Below are 8,406 nucleotides of genomic sequence, written 5' to 3'. Positions count from 1 at the left end.
ATATACTGTATATCTGTCTATCTGCCTCTTGTCTTGTGGAACAATTCTGGCAAAATTATTCAAACCCTGCATAAAAAAACATTTTAAATTATGACAAATGTGAAAACACTAGAAGTAAGGCATGTTCCTTGGGCAAACATACGTTTAAAGATTAATTTTAATTTATTTTATTTTTTCAAATTCCTCAAGTTTTTTGGGTTTGCTTTTATAAAAACAAGTTCCAGATATTTCATGTGCTTATGAGTTTAAGTTGTTATTCTTTTAACAGATCCATAGCATGAATTACAGGTATAGCATTCCTTGAAGGAACAGTTAGTCTCATATTAAACTCTGACATGCTCTAAGGCACTAAGACCATCTTATATTCTGAACTGCAAAGTTATAGCCTAAAAACGTTATGTGCAATTTTATAACAATATTGCATGCTGTCACGCTTAGCATGAGCTGTAAGTGACTCAGCTACTAAAACATCAAATTTTTACTTAATACCTTTTAAAAATACATAAATGTAGCAATTGTTTTGTTGACTAATAAGTTGTCTAACTTCCACACAAACACACATAAAGGCAAATGTATAGCTGCCCACTCCTTTGTCTATTTTAGGTTTTCACTCTTAAACTAAGAAAATGGCACAAAGGAGAGACAACAGTGGCTATATTTTGTTTTGCATTTCCTACACTCATAAAGTTAATCACTCGTGAACAATGCACAAAAAAAACACAGGTGCTTCACAAATATATGCAGGTTTCTAATTCGTTACTCGAATTTGCTGTTTTAGAATGTGAGATTTATTGTTTTAAACATAAATCTGCTGTACAACGAACACACTGAAGGACCTCTGCAGTGTTTTTTTAACGATTTTTCCTCTCACGTAGTTTCATGATCAGAATAACATTAAGCATCTTGTTGATTCAAAGCATCTGCATGTGAAAGTAATCCCTGGAACACGAGCTCATCAGGTTTCCCATTCAGCCTGCACGATGATCTGAATTCACTTGACAAGGTGACACAGTAGTGCTCTGGGCTTCATCTTGTTGCTGTTAAGACTCTCATCTGTTCTCTACATGTGAATGTACATCTAATGAGAGCCTGAGCACTGAGTCCTGCAGCCCTGCGTTGCACAGAGCACCGGGTCAGACCTGTTTGGCATCTTAACAACGCCTGCAGCTGAGGAGGATTACAGGAAACAGATGGAGAGATGTGAAGCTGCGGCCTCACAGCCCTCTCCTCACAGAGACGTCCGATAGAACATTGTCTTTATGCTTATATCTAAGTAAAGATTTATTTTTTTGCTATTAGAAAATATGTGTCTGTGTCAGGTGGCAACAAAACACCGTCTAGGCATGTCTGCTCATGCAGGCACAAATATTTATGAATTCAATGTATATGCTTTTTTCTTACTTCCAATGTTTCTGATTTTCATTTAGTCATTATTGTCTGTTGCCATGACAGGTGAGCAAGCTTGTACGTACCGTGTGCGTGTGTTTGCTTGCCTGTCAACAAAATATCTCATGAAACATAATATGGCTTGTAATGAAATTATCATCATTAGATGTATAACGGCAACTGTTTAACATTTGGAGTCATCCTGAATTAAGGTGGCTGCCACAGTTAACTGACTGCAATAAATGGATTTAATTAAGTCAATTTTGCAGATGTTGAGCTAAAACGTGGGGTGGTAGTTGCTAAGAGTCATCCTCAACGCATACTCGGGGGTTTACAAACTTTTTCGTATGACGGCCAAAACTATCAATATGAAAAGACTCATGGGCCACAAAAATGTGAATTTAACTCTCAACGTGGAAAATAATTTTATAGAAAGGACAAAAGTTTACTAATTTTGGTGGAGAAAGAGTTTTAAATTGTTGTAGATCCAAAACATTAAAAGCTTCAAAACACTAAGCTTATATTTTTTATTACAAAGGATTTGATTTATTTGATTTGTTGGGTCTATGTTTGTTGTTTTCTTGTGTTTGGAAAGTTCATTTTAGTCTGTTCTCAGCAATAAAAGCGTAAGTGTCCTCATAAAAAGGGGGTCGATCAGCCTTTTGGACCATGGACGGCCCAAAAGGCTGATCAAAGTTGTGAAAAATTGTCACTACAACCAATTCATAGAAGGTTTGGTAAAGTTGATCGACTCATATGTAGATGATACCTTGCTATATTTGTTTAAAAATGTCCAATTTCCCTCTATTATTTTATCAACTGCAGTATTTAGCCAAGTTTTATCCAGAAGTCTCCTTTCTGGTAGAACTCAGTAAAAGTTTTTGGTGCTTTGTACCATGAAGTGAACATAAAAAGATTATAGCCAAAGGTTTGTATTTTGCTTAATATTGTTAATTTTGAGAAGTTTGTTTTTCATCCATTTTTCTGTTAAACCTAAACATTATATAAAAAAAGATTACCAACGAATTTGCAGAAAATCTGCATCGACCTCTTGAGCCTGCCGGCCAAAACGATATCATTCTTAAACTGCCGTTGGGGGCCGTAAAAAATCACTCCAAGGGCCGCAAATGGCCCGCGGGCCGCAATTTGGACACCTGTGCTCTAACTGCTAACAAATTACACGAAAGCTTTGTTTAAAGGTTCATCATGCAAGAAGATGGATGATTTGCAGTTCTTTGTTGTCCTCCAGTCAAATCACACATTACACGAGACGTGAAGCACCAGTTCTGTTTGAAACACTTGATAAAACCATAATGGACACTTATTAAAATTGCTTGTTTTTTTGTTTGTTTTGTTGTTGTTTGTTTGTTTTGTTTTAATGTGGTCACATGATAAAATGTCAAATTTAGAAAAACAAAAGAAGTTTTGAAAGCGAAAAAAACTGACTGTGAGTAAAGAGCATGTTTGGGATCATCTGTGGTTGTTTGGTCCTCGTCGAGGGTGGTCTTCATCACCTCATCTGTGTTCTTTGTTTAAAACAGGTCTCTCTCATAAATGAGTCCTCATGACTCAGTGTGACTAACCTGTGTAAATAAAGGTTGAATGAAGGTTAGAGGACTTTTTTTTTTGGGTGAAGATGAACGGACGCTAGAGATGATACAGGCAGAATCCAGAAAAATACAAACTTGGTTCCAACTTAATAAGTTGTCATAAAATAAAAAAAATAAAAAATAAAAATACATGATATTTAGTAAAGAAAAGTATCAAAGTCCCATTTAAAACTGACAATAGTGAAATTCATAGAGATAATGAAAAAAAATGTGGGGGTGTCATTATTGATGAGAAGCTGACATGAAAATCTCATTACTTAAGAATAAAAATAGCAAAATCAATTAATTACTGTATAAAGTAAAAGAATTTTTGAATGACAAAGCTTTGTATATATTGTATAATGTAATGATTGTTCCATATTTAATCTACTGTATTAAAGTTTGGGGGAAAGCATGCAAAACAATTACAAATCCTATTTTTATTTTACAAAAAAGAGCTATACAAAATGCTATGGTCACCCAACAAATCTATTATTTCATCATTTGAAATAATTAACATTTTATGATTTGGTTGAATATAATATATTGCAAGTCATGTATATAGCTCATAAAAAATACCCCCAAATATTCAATTATTATTATTTTTTTTTAAAGAGAGTCATTATAACTTTAAGGGAATGGAAATGTTTGTAAAACCTCCATTTAGAACTAGTTTAAAGGAGCTGTGATGTAATTCAGGAAATAGGATTGTGGAATTGTCTTGATATCACCAGAAAAATGTCTAAAACAATTTATATGTTTAAAAAGATGATTAAGTTAAATTTGTTATGAAAGTATGATACCATGTGAAGAATGCCTGATGTTTGTTTTCACTTTGGGGATTGTTCAAGCCTGAGTTGTTCTTTGTTTAAAGTTATTTTATATATTTTTTTTTAAATAAGGGATATATATTGTAATTTTTTTTTCTTCTTTCTGCACCCTTTTTATTCAATGTTTTTTTTTTTTTTTTTGATGAATTAATTTTGTTTATTTTGTTTCTTTTAAATGCATGAATAAATGAATAAAAAAAGGAGTAATTATGCCATTAAAAAATTTACTGAGTGGGAAAAAATATGCTTGACTGTAAGAGTGTTTTAAGACTAAATGTTGTTAGTGTCTCCGGGGCCTTTGTGCAGTGTAAAAACTGTCACCATGTGCACAAACACACCTTCCTGCACAGAAAAATACAGCAGACAATGAAAACAACCAAAACACAAACTGCATGGTTGCTCAGGATTATCTATAATTCTTCCTCCAAAGTGTAGATATATATTATCAGAAGAGTTAATGGTCATGGATGGGAGCTGCTTCAATGTATAAAGCCTCCGAGGACATTCAGACCAGCTTTTATTAAACTACGAGGATCTTGTCACCAACTATGTTAGTGACAAACTATGAGGGAATTGTTACACCTTTTGAGTTTTTCCACCTTCCTCAAGTATGCAATGAATATATTAAAGTTCCAGAGAGTTAGAAGGACCCTCCAGAAGACATTGTTCTCTCCCACAGAAAACATCTGAAACTGCTCCTGACATCACACTGAAGCTCCGTTTTGTCTAACACGTTATTAGCCACCACTCAAACAAGTCGTACTGTATAATATCTGACGTGTAGAAGTTTTGTTTGAGTGACGCCGAGTCATTTCTGTGGCATTTTCAGATATTTATAGATTTAGCAGCGCTTCTTCAACAGGCAAAAACTTTATTTAAACTGTATAAGCCAAGTTTCAATTTAACCCAAAAGTTTTCAACAACCCAGCTGAATTTAAATCACCTGCCAACACAAGTGAAAGACGGACAATAACGAAGTTTCCAGTGTCTGTGTGTGCATTTGTATGTCTGTTCGCAACATATTTCATGCTCCGCTCATTGGATTTTAGCTCAGAATGTAATCATTGAATGTTCATCTGACTTTAGGAGTCTACCTGATTCAAAATGGCCGCCGTGGCCAACTGATCTTAGAAAACACAAAAATTGTTGGATGTCAGTTTACAGTTACTGAGCTAAAATGTGGTGTAGTAGTAGCTGCGTGTGATCTCTAACGTATTGTTTGAGTGGTCCATATCACGTAAGATCCTTGCTCAAAATGTTGGCATTAATTAATCTTTCAACACTTGCTCTTGTCAAGGGCGGACACATTCCTCCTCCTCTCTCTGTCCTGTCTGTGAAACTGCTTAGAGCCTCTCTTCTACAAATCTTCTGAATCATAATTCATGGATTTGGATTTGGTCAGTTGGACCCTCAACGCAATCGATAACATTTATTTGAAGAGAACACAGGCGAGCCGACTTGCCCTGTTGGCACACACGCAGCTGGATATCTCATCAACTTTGAAGACTTGATGACATGTCTATCTCTGCTGTCATTCGTGGATTTGAAGGACGCATATATAATTGGATTTATGATAACTGGTTCCTGCTTTTTGGATTCGGCCGGTTCCTGGTTTATTTACAATCAAGAAAGTCATCGGCATCAAATTTGGCCCTGGTCAGGCTGCTTTGCCTTATGATGGCTTGGTTCGTGCATCGAGCACCCAGACTCAAATGCTTTTGGCAGAATGGATCAGATCTCAGGGATTATTCTCAGGCACAGTCCATTGGTGTGATAATTTAATTTGGATGTTTCGGAACCGAGTGGACCAACACAGACTCAAGGTAGATGTCAGTAAAAGATCTGCCTGTCCCCAAAACAATCGTGTTTATCTGAATTCGTCGCCCTGACTGCCCTTGACAGGACGGACACCTTATCTTGATTCGCCTTTTACTTTCTAAACATTTGTTGTCCCTCAGCAACATTCTTGTTCACAATAAAGACACAATTTAACAAACAGTAAATCATTTATTCAAAATCCTGGATTCATTTATTTTCACTTGAACTTTTTATTCAGAAAGTCAAAGTCTGCATCATTTTTATGACCTTGAAGTACTCTTGATGTAAAAAAAAATACATATTATTGAATATAATTAGAGCATTCTGTGTAACATGCCATATTATATAGGACTATAAACTTGTCCTCTAGTTGAATTTATTATGCATGCAGCATGTGCACTTCAAAGATGCATAGCTGGAAATGTCACTGAAATTAAAGGTTTCACCATCGACCATCACCTTGAATGTCTATTGATTGACTTCACATCCTTTATCCTTTAGGAACTAAGTCCCAAAGCCACTTGGTTTCGACAAAAACAGGTAAAATATCGCTGTTTCTGTGTATACTCTAAAAAACATAAGCAGGAAACTGAATGACATTAAAAGTACATTTATTGATTCTTATGCAACATAAAACAGTTTCTACCTGAGGGAGTTCCCTTTGCATCAGATCTTTGTTGGCCACAGTGAGGCTGAGAAATATAAAACATGAAAACATCTCTTTTCTCATGGTTTCATGAAAGATTTTCTTGATCTGCTCAGATTCAGACTCAGCTTGATCCCATGGACAAGCATCCCAAAGTTTTCCTCTGAATGTTTCTAAACTCTGCTGCTGCTGGAGCCGAAGGATTTCAGTTCAAATTCTGATAAATGATAAGTTTATCTCAGAGAATTGATGGGAAAAAATATGACTTGAGTTAAAATGTGCTCCATCCTATTTGCAAAATATTATCAGTGCATGTATTCTCATTTGTTAGAATACTTTCTGTATATTTGCAACGTTTGCTTTTAAATATTACACTTAATAAAAATATGAAAGATTTTTAAAAAATGAAACGGACTGATTTAAAGCTCATCACTGGATCTTTGGGGCATTTGAACAGAAGATTTTCCTGCTTCATACTTTCATAAACAAATGTGAAAGAAAAAAAGTGAAGCTAAATATTTAAAATAAGATGTTCTGTTAATTTTGTCCAGCTGTGGTACTCAAAATATGCATTATTGATGTATTTGGCTTTATTTCTACATTCAGTATAATGAACAAGCAGGGACCACCGGTGAGAACTTATGCAACTTTTTTCTTTAAATGACTCAAAATTGAAAGTAAAATGATGGTTCAGAGCTTTTAAAGTGTGGTTTATACTTTGTAAAAGAATATGAACAATACATTTTTCAGACAGGTCATCAGGACAGTTTCTTTTTTTGTGCTGAAAAGTTTCGCCTTCGATCTGGAAGGCTTCATCAGATCGAAGGCGAAACGTTTCAGCACAAAAAAAAAAAAAGAAACTGTCCAGATGACCTGACTAAAAAACGTTGGATTGTATACCTGAATTATTAAGCATGGACTTTGTTGTTAACATGAACAATAATGTCATACCTGTTTTAGGTAGTACTCAGTTTGGATGGAAAGGATTTTATTTGGACCAAACTGATGAGCTAACAGCTTGTCTGAGTGGGGCAAAGAATAAAAACTTGTTGCTATCATAAAACAATTTTGACAAGAAAAATTGTATTATATTTCATGCTTACACTATATTTTTAAACATTTAAAACACTGTCAGTTTGTTGCAAAACTCACGTGATGTCATCACTAATCTGCTTGTTGATAACCTTTAAATGATCATTTATAGAACAATGGTGGCCAAATGTAACGCTGACGTTTCTGCTGCAGTTTCTCCATCATGTGGCCACTGAATGAACTACAGATCAGGGAGGCATTCCACCAACACTGCTGCCCTGAAACAAAACTGCAATTCCCACTAACTTCTCAGACAAAAACAAGTCAAGTCCAGTATTCCATATGGATTATTGTGTGCTGTACTATATGTAGAGCAGTAGAGCTGCATTCATTAATATATTTTTAAATAATACTGTATATATAACCTCCTTCTATAGGTGTGCAGTGGAGAGCATCCTGTGCTCCAGCATCAACGTGTGGCATGGAGGCTGCACAGCTGCAGAAAGAAAAGCTTTGCAGAGAGTAGTGAAGGCTGCACAGAAGTCTGGAGTCAGCCTCCCCACCATCACATCTACACCTCCAGATGCAGGAAGAGGGCCACCTGCATCGTGAAGGACCTCACTAACCCAACACACTTTTTGCCCTGCTCCCCTCAGGCAGAAGGTTGTGGAGCATTAAGTGTAGAACCACAAGACTGAGGAACAGCTTCTACCCTGAAGCTGTTAGACTCATAAATCCCTAAACAGAATTATCACTGCAAAAAAAAATTAAAAATCACTGTATGCTACTTGATTGTTCATATGTGCTGCTGACTATCCATGTTGCTGATCTCATGCTGCTGATATATTTCATGCTGCTGTGTTCATTCGTATTCATCTGCTCACTGCAGACTCCTGTTTGTGCTGCTGTTGTTCAGTGTATTGTTTTTGTACTATTAGAGCTTAGCATATTCTTAATGTAGGGTATTTCTTAGTTCATATCTCATACCTTTTTTTTTACAATTTATACTTTTGTTGGATGTAACAAGGACCCTGTGTACACAAAGAAACTTTGACTTGACACACACACACACACACACACACACACACACACACACACACACACA

Source organism: Nematolebias whitei, chromosome 7 (genome assembly GCF_014905685.2).
Source record: "Nematolebias whitei isolate Nwh7 chromosome 7, NemWhi1, whole genome shotgun sequence".
Classification (NCBI taxonomy): domain Eukaryota; kingdom Metazoa; phylum Chordata; class Actinopteri; order Cyprinodontiformes; family Rivulidae; genus Nematolebias; species Nematolebias whitei.
This window is presented reverse-complemented; position numbering follows the sequence as displayed.